This window comes from Euprymna scolopes, chromosome 46 (genome assembly GCF_053919585.1).
Source record: "Euprymna scolopes isolate OS-2025 chromosome 46, ASM5391958v1, whole genome shotgun sequence".
Lineage (NCBI taxonomy): Eukaryota > Metazoa > Mollusca > Cephalopoda > Sepiida > Sepiolidae > Euprymna > Euprymna scolopes.
This window is the reverse complement of record NC_136527.1, coordinates 115078701-115096119: the sequence shown is the minus strand read 5'-3', so window position 1 is coordinate 115096119 and position 17419 is coordinate 115078701. Positions and strand designations below refer to the sequence as shown.

Sequence of the window (17419 nt, the reverse complement as noted above, 5' to 3'; positions counted from 1 at the left end):
GACCATCCATTTATGTCCCCATTCCACTACAGATTGGAGGGCATCCTCTAGTGTTTCTGCCATTTCTTTAGATATGTGTTCATTTGTTTTCCTGTCATGCCTTTTATAGAGTGTAGTGTCATCAGCATATATACCCATCTCAGAGGCAGTTTTGTCGGGGAGGTTATTAATAAATATCAGGAACAATAGAGGTCCAAGAATAGACCCCTGAGGCACTCCCGCATTTATATCACACTGTGTAGATGTTCGACCGTCGAGGACAACCTGGATTTTTCTCTTGTCTAAGAAGGATTCACTTATGCTTAGTATTCTACCAGTGATACCGTATGATTTAATTTTCCTGAGGAGACCCTTGTGCCATACCCTGTCAAAAGCCTTAGATATATCTAGAGCTACCGCTCTGCCCTCCCCCGCTTTATCCAGTGAATGGTATATACGTTCAGAGATTACAGTGAGAATGTCAGCTGTGGAACGGGCTTGTCTAAATCCATATTGTTGGTCAGTCAAAAGTTTAGCGTCTGTAATGTGCCGGACTAGAGCAAGGTTAATTATGGTCTCAAATATTTTGGCGAAAAGTGGGAGGAGGCTAATGGGGCGATAATTTGATGGGTCAGGACTTTCGCCAGAATTCTTGATTATTGGTACCACAGAAGCGGTTTTCCAACAACCCGGAAAGCATGATTCATTAAGGCATTTGTTGAAGAGTTTGGAGAGAACTGGAGCTACTTCGGCTGAGCACTTTTTTAATAGCACAGTTGGGATGAGATCAGGTCCGTATGCTTTGGAAGTGTCAAGATTTATTATGATAGCATGTACCTGAGCAGGGGTGATTTTTAGATCGTCTAGCGTGGCATCTGTCCGCAAAGGAAAGTCAGGCAGGGGGTGGTTGGTAGGGTCCAGTGTGGAGTTCGAGGCAAACCGGCTGGCTAGCATATTAGCTTTGTCGGTTGCTGAGCAAACAACCTCGTGATTGTTGGTTAGTGGGGGAATTGTTGATTGCCCATTGTTTACTACACTGTTGTAGATTTTCCAGAAGTCACGATTTCCTAATTTTTGTGCTTCGATGTGTTTTTTAGTGGTTTCAGTAAATTCTCTCTTAGCTGTCGCTATTTCTTTCTTAACGTTATTTCTCGCTTCTATGTACTTCTGTTTGTTTGAATTGGACTTATGTCAGTTAAGTCTGCGGTATGCATGCTGCCTTTGAGCAATGGCAGTTGCGCAAGTCGAAGTAAACCATTGGGGAGAGTGGGGCTTGCTATAAAATTTCCGCACAGGAACATGTGCTTCCATTGCTGTTTTGAACCATTCAGTGGTCTCATTTGCGCACTGTTCGGCAGGAAGAGAAAAAATATTTCCCCATGGGGCATCACTGATAAGATCTCTGATGGCTTCCCAGTCAGCCTTTTTAAAATATCTCGTTGTTTTGAGCACTGGCTCTTCAGTTTTGGGTCTAGAATTTAGGGCGATTTCTCACTGCATGGTCAGCAGTCCCAAGTGCGCTGTTAGCATTTGTTGTACAATCCTCGGGAGTCAGAAACAGATCTAGAAGTGATGCTTGTTGTTCTTGCTGGTCAGGGAAACGTAACCATTTGTGATAGGGAGTGAGATATAGCAAAACTATGTGTTGTGCTGCCCGCTGCATCTGTGTGAGTAGAGAATCCAAGCCAGTTTTTGTGGTGAACATTAAAGTCACCAAATACATGGACTTGGGCGCTATTGTCAAGGGAGAGTGCTATGTCTATACTGTCGGAGACTTTGTTTATTATGGTGCAGTCCTGGGTCGAGGGAGAGCGGTAGAGAAAATAAAAGTAGCTAATGTTGCGTTGTATGTTTAGTCTAAAGCACATAAAGGCTTGATCGTCTGTTTCTAGGTTTGTTTCTCTAGTCAGGGGGAGGGTATTACGAATGTAGACTCCAAGTCCGTGCATATGTCTGTCAGAGTCCTTACGGCAGAGTGGGAGATAGCCAGGCATGTTAAAGTAGTTAGAGGGGATGGAGGAGTGTAGGTTAGTCTCACTTAGTTCTAAGATATTCGGGGTATTTGTTAGGAGAAATACTTCAACATCAGCTAAATTAGTTCTAAGCCCACGGATGTTAGTGAATACAAGCCTCAAGGGAGGAGGCAAGTTTAATTTGTTTGTCCCTAGGCCTGGTTTAAGCTTATTTTTTAGATTTTAGTGGCATCACGTTTTTAAAGAGTGTCAGTAAGGTGAGGGGGAGCTGAACAAGAGGTTATGCAGGATATCAGACATGCAACACAAGTAGACGAATTGGCTGGCCTTTCTTCAACTAGGACTGTGGCCTCGGGAAAGCCCATTGGGGATGAGTGCAGGGTCCCTTTCCATGCGCGACATGGCACTACAAACAACCCAATATTATACAACTGTTGATGGAGCAGCCGCTCTAAGCGCTACCAAAGAGTTAGGGCTCCTGTACTACCAGTCGGAAACAGCAGCCAGGAACTGTCAATCCGGTACCCTCAGCCCACCAGAAGAAGATCACCCCAATCTAATTGCACAGGCATGCGTGGTACTCAAGCACTCCCAAGTGCCTAGTTATGAGGGGTGGGATGTGTCGGGAGTGGGGGAACGGTAATGCCCTAGACAAGAAACAAGATCTACCACTAAGTGTTTTTTTGATTCACCTGTGATAGTGTCTCTGCGCCTGACTAATAGGCAAAGAAGGAGTATGGAAGCCGGCGATAGACAGGGCCTATCTACTCCTTAAGCAATTTAGGTTTGCAGACCGGTAATTTGTTTGAGTCACCAGCTCTAGGAAGGTTGTCGTCCAAGACTGGAGAGGCCTCCCTCCCCTTTGGTTTAGTTTCAGAGTTTTCCTTCTCCTAGACGGTGATCTGGGAAGATCTACTGGGTCCATCAGCCCTGAGAAGGTTTGCTCCGTGCCTGGGTCCTACTCTAGGTATTTCTGCGACCCCGCGTGGTTAGTTGGTGTTACAGGGTTAGCTTGTAAAGGTTATTTATCAATGAATAGTTACACTCCTCAAAGAGATTTAGGGGCATGAAGTGGAAGCGGTTTTGTGGGGAGGCTTGTTTGTTAATGTTACAGGGTTAGTTTCTAGAGGTTATATATCTAATGAATAGTTACACTCTTCAAAGGTATTTATGGGCATGCAGTAGGAGTAGTTTTGAGGGGAGGCTTGTTAGAGAAGCATTAGTGCGGATTAGGACATTTACCTTAGGTGTTTTGTTTTTATTTTATAACTTTTGTTAGTTTGGGTTCTGGATAACGTAATAGTTTGAGTAGGTATTAGGAATGGAGCTAAGAAATTTTGCCCAGTCACTGTATATGTAGGTTTACGGAGGTTAGGGTGTAGGTGAAGTACACCCAGGGTGTAACTGGAGGTACATTTTAGGTTATGGTGTATTTCGTATGTATAATTAAGTAATATATATTTGGGCGAGTTTTCAGTAGATGCAAATAGGAGTTGTCAGTGTTTCCACTATTCAGGGGGAGATAGTTTCAGTTTTCATTTAAGAATCATAGCGAGTTTTGCATGGCAGTGAGTATCAGCTTGGTTTAGTGTTGTTTGTTGCAGAGCCGTCTAGGAAGAGGCAATTGCTATGTAATGAAGATTGGTTTGCATCCGAGTGCATACTTGGCTGGTAAGTACCTAATTGGATAGAAGTGACCTCTAATGTATGTCAAGGGTAGAAATGTATAGATGTTTAGTGAAGACCGTTTGGCGGGTAGTTTTTGGAAGTTAGGAACTTGAGGTTAAGGATTCCACTATTACGGCGCGTGTAAAATGTAGGGTTTAGTCGCAGCTAGTGGGGGGCAGATTGTTAGCTTTCAAGGGTCAGGGTTATTTACTTACAGAATACAGTAAAGTTTCATTTGGATTTAGAGTTTACAGTATTGTTTTAGTTTGGGAGAAAATAGAATCTACCTTTCTTTTCCCCTATTTTGCATGCAGGTTAGACATAGGCAGACGTCTTGGAGGTAAAGAGAAACAAATTATTTCGACGTGATTCAGAATTCATATTTTTAGGCAGTCATTAATGTTGGGTTAGGGATAAGACAACGTATCTATTCAGAAGATAGGTCCTAGAGCCGCAGCTAATATATCTGTAGATTTCAGTTACAATTATAGTAACAGTTAAAGGCCATATCCAGTGGTTTGGTAGAGATATCAGCGAGACCTCTTTATTAGTACAAGCGAGCATAGGGTAATTGTAGATATTAAGTATATTACTTAAATAAAGTTCTTCTCACTACTAAAGTAAAAATAAATCCACGTTTGTGCTAAATTCGGAACATTTATATGGCCTAATATTATTTGTTCCCTAGTCCTAGTAAAGAGCGTTGAAACTACTTTAGCTGGAAGTGAACATGATTGAGTTTTGCTTGAGGGGGGTGAATTTAAAAAGCTGACCAGAGTAAAGACAAATGCATATATAGTAAAAATATTGTTGTTGCCTTTTTTCTCATATATATATATATGTATATTGTCATATCAAAGAGGGTGCGGTCTGGGTGACTGCAAAGGAGGTGACCCCCTCCCTTAAAAATTCACCAAAACTCAGGAAATTAACTAATTTAAATGAAATTTACAGCATTTATCAGATAAGGAACTCATTATTTTTATTTACAGTGGAAATGTATTATTTCGCTTATTATTTTGGTTAAACAAAAAATATGTTTACTAAACTTATGGTTTTCAGTAGTAAAAAAGAATGCATGAATTTATTTTTGCTTTTTTGATGAAAATAAAATATCGTAAATATATCGATAAACATTGTATGATTTTCGAAGCGATTACACATTTGAAAGTGAATAAAACCACTAAAAACCATTCAAGATAGGTAGAAGAGTAATTTATCTTGCATTCGATACCATTTATTTGGTATATATTTGATTGTGAGCACCTTTTCGAATCTATGTGTATAGTAATAGAAACCCCTAAAAGCATATCCAGTTTGGTAGAAAAGTAACTTATCTTGCCTTTGATAACATTTATTTGTTATATATTTGTTGTTTGACAACTTTTTCGAATCTATGTGTACAATAATACAAACCCAAAAATTAAATTGGAAATAATATTTAAAATACACATGCATACACTGCACAAGCACCTTTATTATTATCATAATAATAATAGTAATAATAGTAAAAAAAAAAATTTTTTTTTTGCTTTTTTCTGTTAATGTTACTACATTTAAAATTTTACTTGTTTTCATTTACATAGCATTGTTATTATTTCATTGGCAACGTTCAGGATTATCCAATTGTTGACGTCATGTTCCAGGGAAAGCCAAGTGAATGCTGAATTACGGCTCAATCAATATTTGCATACAAAAAACATAGACTTTTATTATTTTATAAAATGCACAACCAGCGAAACTAATTGCCATAAAATTATAGCAAAACATCAATAATAACAAGCGGGACGTGTGAAAATTCCACAGGAGACTTATTAATATGTAATATATTGATGCTGGCATTCTGTAGATGTTCAGCATAACCGGAAGTGTTCTGATATGACTGTATATGGTCAGCATAAATTGAAGTGTTCTGATATTATTGTACAAAAATAGAAATTGTCTCAGTCGTGGGGGATTTCTCCTCCATTGAAAGAGAACGAGAAATGGAAGTGCCGTATCTGAATAACAGATACTACACTTTGATCTTGACAAAAAGATTGTAGCTCTTTTATTAAAACTGCAAAAGTATAGCCCGGTCGAAATTAATGCTTAAATAGGATATTTTTATGCTTGTAGATTTTTTTATATACTATTATAGAGTTAATGTTCTATCGATTTTATATATTATAAAGTTGCGATTTCAAAAATAAAAGATATGCCTATAGGACTTGGGTGCATCAGCTTGAATCGAAACCGAAACTAAAACTTAGGAATGCGACTGTCATCACGACGGTTCTAGGTTCGATCCTCGACTTGGGATAGGTGTTAGTCTAGTGGCACTGATGAGTTGTGAAACAACGAAACAGGACTGTATGTCGATGACTAAAATATATTTTATAAAGCCCCCCTCTTAGATTGAGCACTATCGTAAATAATCTTACTCGCTACTTAATTTAGTTGAAAAAATGCAAAGCTCGCGGTTTGTTTACAAACAACGTTTGAGCACTTTATGAGTGGCGGACGGATGTTTATTTAAATAGACATTCGGACTGATTAATTACGACCACCGCTTCCGTAGTCGGGGTAGAACTGCCGACTGTCATCACGACGGTTCTAGGTTCGATCCTCGGCTTGGGATAGGTATTAGTCTAGCGGCACTGATGAGTTGTGAAACAACGAAACAGGACTGGATGTCGATTACTAAAATATATTTTATATATACATATATATAAATAGCTTAAGTTCCTTCAACTATAATCGATTATGAAACCAAAACTTATGAAGAATACTTGATAAAATTATTTATAAAAAATACATTACCAGAGTGCTATCTGCTATACTCAAAACCGAAACGAAAACTTATGAAGATTTCTTGGTAAAATTATTTATTACAAGAAACGGAAGTCTGTAACAATTAAGCAACAGATACCCGGATGTAAGCGTGACACAGAAAATAACACAAATGCTATCGTTTTAATATATAATAATAAGATAATAATAATAATAATAATAATATCGTAATAATTAACAAGAAACAAAAATCCTGTCAAATCGTAGACTTTGCTGTTTTAGATGACCACTGGGTGAATATCAAAGAAAAGGAGAAACGGATCAAATACACAGATCTAGACAGAGAGCTGAAAGGGATATGGAAGATGAAAAACATCAAAATAATGCCTATAATAGTAGGAGCACTAGAAACAATCCTGAAAAACTTTGAAATAAAATGGGAGAAATTGGAATCAGAGGAATGACTGGAAAAATACAATGAACAACTATCATGAAAACAGCTGAAATATTAAGGAAACCCTTGAATGTGGAGACTAACACAGACGAACCAAAAGCGTAGACCAGACAAACAGCTACAGAGACAAAACATGAAGCACTACATGGAACCAAGAACGATGAAGCTGCATACCTATATATTCTTTAACTCCACACCCATCCCCCCATTACGACATCATTGTTCCCCGTCAAAAAAAGAGTGAAACCAAATAGGCAAGTAATCAAGTAGGAAATAAAGACCAAGAATGAGCACCGACCAGACCTCCACTGTATAAATGCGAAGAGAACTGGGATCTTGGGGTGGCTTATTGTCACTAAATTCCAGTAAAGATCAATGGCCACTGCCAATGATAAATCAATGGCAAGCAACTATTGTGATAATGCAAATTTATTTTCAAACTAGCGGGGGTACCCAGCGTTACCCGAGTGTTTGTTTCCGGGACGGGGGGGGGGGAGTTTTAAAAAATGTCATGGTAGGTAAGTAGGAAGGATCAAACCCGGAGTCATGAGTAAAAGTAGGAAAATAAAGTGTGAAAAAGAACAAAAAAAACATCTGCAACGTTAACAGTTCGGCCACCAAGAAAAGTTCATTCCAGTTGTTTAGGAACAAAAAAAAAAAACGACTACGGTAGGTCGGCGCGAACGTGAAAATATAGTGTGAATTGTCCAGCACGCTAACCACTACGCCACAGAGCACTGCAGCTTAGTTTAGTGATTTTAAATAACTTGACATGAAAGAACTACGAAGCCAAACCAGTGTTCTCTTCTCAACTGTTCCTTGTGAACGATCCCCAAACAGTGTTAAGTGGTGGCAGGGGAAGGAGGAATTTATTAGAGAGAAAATATTTTACCACTTCCATTGATCTTAACCGATTTTGGCCGTGACTTCTCAGCAGAAAAAGTTTAGAAATCTAAGATTATCGAGGAATTTGAGAAATAATAAGCCTATAACACACCTCAGATATTGTTCTGCCGTTTGTGCATATTATATTTGCATGAAATATCTTGATTTTTAATCCTATTAAGGTCAAAATCCGACGAGAAAAAATGAGTTCATTTTATTTATATAGAGATGTTATTGAAAGAAGTGGAGAGTACTAGAAAATCTGAAAGACTTCTTTTCATTCAGCTTCCAAGGAACACCATATTCTGTATTCAATAAAATCTTTGATAACGTGATAAGCCTATAATAATAACTCATGACACAGTTCAAAAGTGCTGAAGTTAAAAAAAACTCATATCTGTCAGACCGTATTTATAATTAAAATATTTTATTTATGAAATAAAATTAAAATATTTTACTTAATGAAATAAAATTAAAATATTTTACTTAATGAAATAAAATTAAAATATTTTACTTAATGAAATAAAATTAAAATATTTTACTTTATGAAATAAAATTAAAATATTTTATTTATGAAATAAAATTAAAATATTTTACTTTATGAAATAAAATATTTAACTTTATGAAATAAAAGTAAAATATTTACTTTATGAAATAAAATTAAAATATTTTACTTTATGAAATAAAATTAAAATATTTTGCTTTATGAAATAAAATTAAAATATTTTACTTTATGAAATAAAATTAAAATATTTTACTTAATGAAATAAAATTAAAATATTTTACTTTATGAAATAAAATTAAAATATTTCACTTTATGAAATAAAATGAAAATATTTTACTTTATGAAATAAAATTAAAATATTTTACTTAATGAAATAAAATTAAAATATTTTACTTTATGAAATAAAATTAAAATATTTCACTTAATGAAATAAAATTAAAATATTTCAGCAAAAATAATTAAAATCTTTTATTTCACCAAATATAACAAAGAACTTTTTACTTTAGCAAATATAATTAAACTTTATTATTTCTTTAGCAAATATAATTAAACTTTATTATTTCTTTAGCAAATATAATTATTTTTTTTACTTTAGCAAATATAATTAAACTTTATTATTTCTTTAGCAAATATAATTATTTTTGTACTTTAGCGAATATAATTAAAATTATTTTACTTCAGCAAATATAATTAATTTTATTACATTCGCAAATATAATGAAAATGTTTAGCAAATATAATGAGAAATGTTTACTTTAGTAAATATAATAAAAGTTTTTTACTTTAACAAATATCATTAAGTAAATATAATTAAAATCTTTTACTTTAGCAAATACAATTAAAATAAAAAAATTGTTACTTTGGCAAATATAAATAAAATTTTTTACTTACGCAAATATAAATAATTTTTTTTACTTTAGCAAATATAATTAAAAATTGTTACTTAAGCAAATATAAATAGCATTTTTTTACTTTAGCAAATATAATTACAATCCTATAATGCTCCCTTACGTATCACAATAAGTACCAATTATATTTTGGTTTTCTATGCATTTATTGCCTTTTAAATAAGTATTACATGAAGAAGTACTAATATTTTATTTTTCAACAATAACGAATTTGTTCACATTTTAATAAGTATCACATTAAATTGTAAGAATTATATTTTATACTTGTTTTACATGAAAATGTACTAATTATATTTTATACTTGTTTTACAGGAAAATGTACTGATTATATTTTATACTTGTTTTACATGAAAAAGTACTGATTATATTTTATACTTGTTTTACATGAAAAAGTAATAATTATATTTTATACTTGTTTTACATGAAAAAGTAATAATTATATTTCACACTTGTTTGACATGAAAAAGTAATAATTATATTTTATACTTGTTTTACATGAAAAAGTAATAATTATATTTCATACTTGTTTTACATGACAAAGTAATAATTATATTTTATACTTGTTTTACATGAAAAAGTACTAATTATATTTTATACTTGTTTTACATAAAATTGTAATAATTATATTTTATACTTGTTTTACAGGAAAATGTACTGATTATATTTTATACTTGTTTTACATGAAAAAGTACTGATTATATTTTATACTTGTTTTACATGAAAAAGTAATAATTATATTTTATACTTGTTTTACATGAAAAAGTAATAATTATATTTCATACTTGTTTTACATGAAAAAGTAATAATTATATTTTATACTTGTTTTACATGAAAAAGTAATAATTATATTTCATACTTGTTTTACATGACAAAGTAATAATTATATTTTATACTTGTTTTACATGAAAAAGTACTAATTATATTTTATACTTGTTTTACATAAAATTGTAATAATTATATTTTATACTTGTTTTACATGAAAATGTACTGATTATATTTTATACTTGTTTTACATGAAAAAGTACTGATTATATTTTATACTTGTTTTACATGAAAAAGTAATAATTATATTTCATACTTGTTTTACATGAAAAAGTACTAATTATATTTTATACTTGTTTTACATGAAAAAGTACTGATTATATTTTATACTTGTTTTACATGAAAAAGTACTGATTATATTTTATACTTGTTTTACATGAAAAAGTAATGATTATATTTTATACTTGTTTTACATGAAAAAGTACTAATTATATTTTATACTTGTTTTATATGAAAAAGTACTAATTATATTTTATACTTGTTTTACATGAAAAAGTACTGATTATATTTTATACTTGTTTTACATGAAAAAGTAATAATTATATTTCATACTTGTTTTACATGAAAAAGTACTAATTATATTTTATACTTGTTTTACATGAAAAAGTAATAATTATATTTTACAATTGTTTTACATGAAAAAGTAATAATTATATTTTACACTTGTTTTACATGAAAAAGTAATAATTATATTTTATACTTGTTTTACATGAAAAAGTAATAATTATATTTTTACTTGTTTCACATGAAAAAGTAATAATTATATTTTATACTTGTTTTACATGAAAAAGTACTAATTATATTTTATACTTTTTTTACATGAAAAAGTAATAAATTATATTTTATACTTGTTTCACATGAAAAAGTACTAATTATATTTTATACTTGTTTTACATGAAAAAGTACTAATTTATTTTATACTTGTTTTACATGAAAAAGTACTAATTATATTTCATACTTGTTTTACATGAAAAAGTACTAATTATATTTTATGCTTGTTTTACATGAAAATGTAATAATTATATTTTATACTTGTTTTACATGAAAAAGTATTGATTATATTTTATACTTGTTTTACATGAAAATGTACTAATTATATTTTATACTTGTTTCACATGGAAAAGTATTAATTATATTTTATACTTGTTTTACATGAAAATGTACTGATTATATTTTATACTTGCTTTACATGAAAAAATACTAATTATATTTTGTTTTTCAACAGTAACGAATTTGTTGACTTTTTAATAAGAATACGTTGGAAAGTGAAATATTATCACATGAATTTTTTTTATATTTTCAGAGTTTGCAGCAATCGACAGAAATCAAATATATTGATTAGAATGGATTCTCATTTCCGTTGATGATATAAGAAACTCATAACATATAAAATTCGTGAAAATATAAGAAAGCAAAGAAATTGTTACGTGTATGCATTCTTTTACATATAGCATTACCATCAATGTATAAGATGTTGCGATTTTGCCATTGCTCTATCGTTATTTTCATGGAAAGTGTTCGACTGAGCTTCAATCTATGACCCCCTTCGCCAAACTTTTACAAGAAACACTCGTCTAGCTGAAAGCACTATGAATAAACTAAAAATGCATGGAAAATAATTATGCAAAACATCATATGTCTATCAAAAAGAAAACTTGAAGTCTAAAGCAAAACCAGAAAAATATTTCTGCAAAAATCACAACGGCACGGTAAAATAGAAACAAAGGGAAAAGAAAACATCCTTTTATAAATATAGGTAGTTTTTATTAGTGAGAAGTCATTTTTTTGTGGAACATTCGAAGACTAATAATTTGATTACATTGTGTTTGTTTCTCATTGAAAGAAAGTTTCTTTGACTACATGCAAAGTAATATGTAAAACAAACTATATTCTTGTAAAGTATGTAGTTCCCGTTTTACAAATAAGTCACTTTTATTGCAACATATGCAAACACACATGGCAGACAAACCACATTCTTGTGAAATATGTGGTTCTTCTTTTTCACAGAAGTCACATTTGTTGCAACATAGGTTTACACATACAGGAGATAAGCGACATTCTTGTGAAGTATGTGGTGATTCTTTTACACAGAAGTCATCTTTGTTGCGACATATGTTTACACATACGGGAGAGAAACCACATTCTTGTGAAGTATGTGGTTCTTCTTTTGCACAGAAATCATCTTTGTTGCGACATATGTTAGCACATAAGGGAGACAAATCACATTCTTGTGAAGTATGTGGTTCTTCTTTTACGAACAAGTACACTTTATTAAATCATACACAAACACATACAGGAGAAAAACCACATTCTTGTGAAGTATGTGGTTCTTCTTTTACACAGAAGGCGCATTTGTTGGGACATATGTTAACACATACAGGAGAGAGACCACATTCTTGTGAAGTGTGTGGTTCTTCTTTCACACGGAAATCACATTTGGTGCGACATATGTTAACACACACAGGAGACAAACCACATTCGTGTGAAGTATGTGGTTCTTCTTTTGCACGGAAATCACATTTGTTGCAACATATGTTTACACATACAGGAGACAAACCACATTCTTGTGAAGTGTGTGGTTCTGCTTTTACACAGAAGTCTAATCTATTGCAACATATGCGAACACATACTGGAGACAAACCACATTCTTGTGAAGTATGTGGTTCTTCTTTTTCACTGAAGTCACTTTTGTCGAGGCATATGCGAATGCATACAGGAGAAAAACCATATTCGTGTGAAGTATGTGGTTCTTCTTATACACAGAAGTCTACTCTATTGCAACATATGCGAACACATACAGGAGAGAAACCATATTCTTGTAAAATTTGTCGTTCTTCTTTTACAGTAAAGTCAAATTTGTTGCAACACATGTTAACACATACAGGTGAAAAACCACATTCTTGTGAAGTATGTGGTTCTTCTTTTGCACTGAAGTCACACCTGTTGAATCATATACGAACGCATAAAGGAGAAAAACCACATTCATGTGAAGTATGTGGATCTTCTTTTACACAGAAGTCGCATTTGTTGGGACATATGTTAACACATACAGGAGATAAACCACATTCTTGTGAAGTATGTGGTTCTTCTTTTACATGGAAGCAAACTTTGTTGCGACATATGCGAAGACATAGAAAATAGAAATCTTATTCTGGGGTAGAAAGTGGTTCATTTTTTTTCGCGGAGGCAAATATGTTGCAGTATATGCAAACACATAGAGAAGACAAATCACATTCATATCACATTATAGACAAATCACATTAATCCTATACATATGCAAGATAAATGTGTATGAAGTGCAGCAGCCAAATTAGACTCAGAATAGAATTTGTATTTTCTTGGATACAATACTTTCAATATTAACTTTCATAATCCAGAGATATAAATATTTAATTACTGTAACGTATCATTTACTGGTTAAACAATGATGTTCAATAAAGTATAATAAATTATGTCTTTGCAACCAATTTACTTCTAATCAACGAATATAAAGTCATCAAGTAATTAATCAATATGTATGTGTCTGCCATTTTTAAAAACGAGCAATACTTTTTCTCTTGTGTTCTTGTGTAATTATTTGCTTTATCAGGTTTCCAGTTTTTTTCTTCTACTCAACTAATGCCCCAGAGTGAGGTTCAGAATATATTTACTTCTGATTTAATATATTTGCATTACAAGCTAATCAATGAATATAAAATAATCAAGTAATTAATCAGTATGTATGTGTAATTATTTGCTTTATCAGGTTTCCAGTTTTTGTACATGACGAATGCCCCAGAGTGAGGTCCAGAATATATATCTAGCTTTGAAGTTGCGTATAAATGTATCGAGTAAATTATTTAAATATTGTGTTGGAGTAACTCATTTGTAAAATACGTGGATGCGGCAGTAATATGTGACCATGGCTTTCCATTTTACAATCTAAATATGAAGATAAAATAAATATTGCAATTTCCCTTCGTGCCCTTCTACTGTTGTGTTACAAGCCATGTATCTTTTTGTACTCGATAAATGCCCCAGAGAGAGGTTCAGAATATATCGCTAGTTGTTGAAGTTGCATATAAATATATAAACCAAATTATTGTAACATTAAGTTGGAGTCAGGCATTTATTAAATAAATGGACGTGGAAGTAATATGTGCCAATGGCTGTCCGTTTTACAATCAAGATAAAATAAATATTGCAAGTTCCCTGCGTCCCCTTCTTGTGTTCCAAGCAATATCTCTTCATCAATAAACTGCTATTTCGATTTTTAAGATATGCTCAATTACTAAATACGGCATATTTTGAATGAGATATATTACAATAACAAAACATATTATGAATAAGATATATTACAATAACAAAACATATCAATAAGATATATTACAATAACAAAACATTACGAGTGAGATATATTACAATAACAAAACATATTATGAATGAGATATATTACAATAACAAAACATATTATGAATAAGATATATTACAATAACAAAACATATTATGAATGAGATATATTACAATAACAAAACATATTATGAATGAGATATATTACAATAACAAAACATATTATGAATGAGATATATTACAATAACAAAACATATTATGAATGAGATATATTACAATAACAAAACATATTATGAATGAGATATATTACAATAACAAAACATATTATGAATAAGATATATTACAATAACAAAACATATTACGAATGAGATATACTACAATAACAAAACATATTATGAATAAGATATATTACAATAACAAAACATTATGAATGAGATATATTACAATAATAAAACATATTATGAATAAGATATATTATCATAACAAAACATATTATAAATAAGATATATTACAATAACAAAACATATTATGAATAAGATATATTACAATAAGAAAACATATTATGAATGAGATATATTACAATAACAAAAAATGAATAAGATATATTACAATAACAAAACATATCAATAAGATATATTACAATAACAAAACATATTATGAATAAGATATATTACAATAAGAAAACATATTATGAATGAGATATATTACAATAACAAAACATATTATGAATAAGATATATTATAATAACAAAACATATTATGAATAAGATATATTACAATAACAAAACATATTATGAATGAGATATGTTACAATAACAAAACATATTATGAATGAGATATACTACAATAACAAAACATATTATGAATAAGATATATTACATTAACAAAACATATTATGAATAAGATATATTACAATAACAAAACATTATGAATGAGATATATTACAATAACAAAACATATTATGAATAAGATATATTACAATAACAAAACATATTATGAATGAGATATATTACAATAACAACACATTATGAATGAGATATACTACAATAACAAAACATATTATGAATAAGATATATTACAATAACAAAACATATTATGAATGAGATATACTACAATAACAAAATGAATAAAAAGATAATGAATTACATGTTAAGATAATTTGAATATAAAATAAATAATTCGAATGAGATATATTACGATAACGAAACGAATAAAAAGATAATAAATTACATGTTAAGATAATTTGAAGATAAATAATTCGAATGAGATATATTACAATAACAAAACATATTATTAATGAGATATATTACAATAAAATGAATAAAAAGATAATGAATTACATATTAAGATAATTTGAAGATAAAATAAAAATTACGAATGAGATATATTACGATAACGAAACGAATAAAAAGATAATAAATTACTTGTTAAGATAATTTGAAGATAAATAATTCGAATGAGATATATTACAATAACAAAACGAATAAAACGGATAAAAATTTACATGTAAAGTTAACTATCTTCTAAATAAGTTTTATGATTCATATAAAATTAATAAAAAGTTATCCCTTTAAAAATATGTAAGATGCAATAAAAATACCAAAAATATTTTTAAGGTGCATTTAAAAGTAATTTGAATAAGTGAGATCAAGAGACTCAAAAATAAAATCTTTATTTAAATGACAAACACAGAATTAGAATATTAGTTTTTTGTTTACTTTATATGATGTTTGAATGTAACTCCAGAAATTTATTTCATATTTATTTTACCATATAACTAAATAATTAATACTCTAAAATGTAATCCACATAAACTTGTCACTTGCAATTTACCTCCATGTCCTTCTACTGTTGTATTACAAGTCATGTCTCTTCATCAATAAACCGCTATTACGATTTTGAAGATATGCTAAATTACTAAATACGGCACGGATCGGTTCAGGCATTTAACATCATCATTGCTTTCCTAGTCAAAGGCAACCTCACACTCAAACTGAGTACATAAAAGATTACAAAATTGCCAGACTTTTCCTTTTTCCAGTCAGGACAACAGGCACAAAGCTTACTCCTTCCACAGGTTTCACTTTCCCCCATCGTAACTTCTCTCATAACGAAGTTGTGACTCTGTAGTTTTACGAGAAACTGAACATTGCCACATTTTTATATATAGTTTCTTTCCTTACAAACAAAATATTCATCTAATCATTAGGTGTGTCAGAATTTTTGAGAAATTGTTGACACCCTTAACACAAAACTACGAATAAAATATAAAAAAAAACTCGTAATTTCTCTTTAAAATGGTTTGTTTAATTTCTTTATACTTCCAAAGTAAACTATTAAAGTTGTTTAACACAATAGAAATATTATTTTTATTTAAAAAAGAACAGTGTATGCACGCGCTTATGCAGCCGTTTTTTAACGTAATGAAATCAATTTAATTTTATGAATGAAATCAATTTAATTTTATGAATGAAATCAATTTAATTTTATGAATGAAATCAATTTAATTTTATGAATGAAATCAATTTAATTTTACGAGTAAATTTTTTTAACGTAATGAAATCAATTTAATTTTACGAATGAAATCAATTTAATTTTATGAATGAAATCAATTTAATTTTATGAATGAAATCAATTTAATTTTATGAATGAAATCAATTTAATTTTATGAATGAAATCAATTTAATTTTATGAGTAAATTTTTTTAACGTAATGAAATCAATTTAATTTTATGAATGAAATCAATTTAATTTTATGAATGAAATCAATTTAATTTTATGAATGAAATCAATTTAATTTTATGAGTAAATTTTTTTAACGTAATGAAATCAATTTAATTTTATGAATGAAATCAATTTAATTTTATGAATGAAATCAATTTAATTTTACGAGTAAATTTTTTTTAACGTAATGAAATTAATTTAATTTTATGAGTAAATTTTTTTAACGTAATGAAATCAATTTAATTTTATGAATGAAATCAATTTAATTTTATGAATGAAATCAATTTAATTTTACGAGTAAATTTTTTTTAACGTAATGAAATTAATTTAATTTTATGAGTAAATTTTTTTAACGTAATGAAATCAATTTAATTTTATGAATGAAATCAATTTAATTTTATGA

At 30.0% G+C, this 17419-nt stretch overlaps 1 long non-coding RNA gene across 1 annotated transcript in view; it reads left to right on the top strand.

Moving 5' to 3' along the window:
• LOC145270554 (uncharacterized) overlaps positions 1–13432 on the top strand; it is an 18796-nt gene extending 5364 nt beyond the window's left edge. Inside the window, exon 2 of the long non-coding RNA XR_013865439.1 lies at positions 11269–13432. This is a non-coding gene — a long non-coding RNA (uncharacterized LOC145270554). The remainder of the gene's footprint in view (positions 1–11268) is intronic.
• The last annotated feature ends 3987 nt before the right edge of the window (positions 13433–17419 follow it).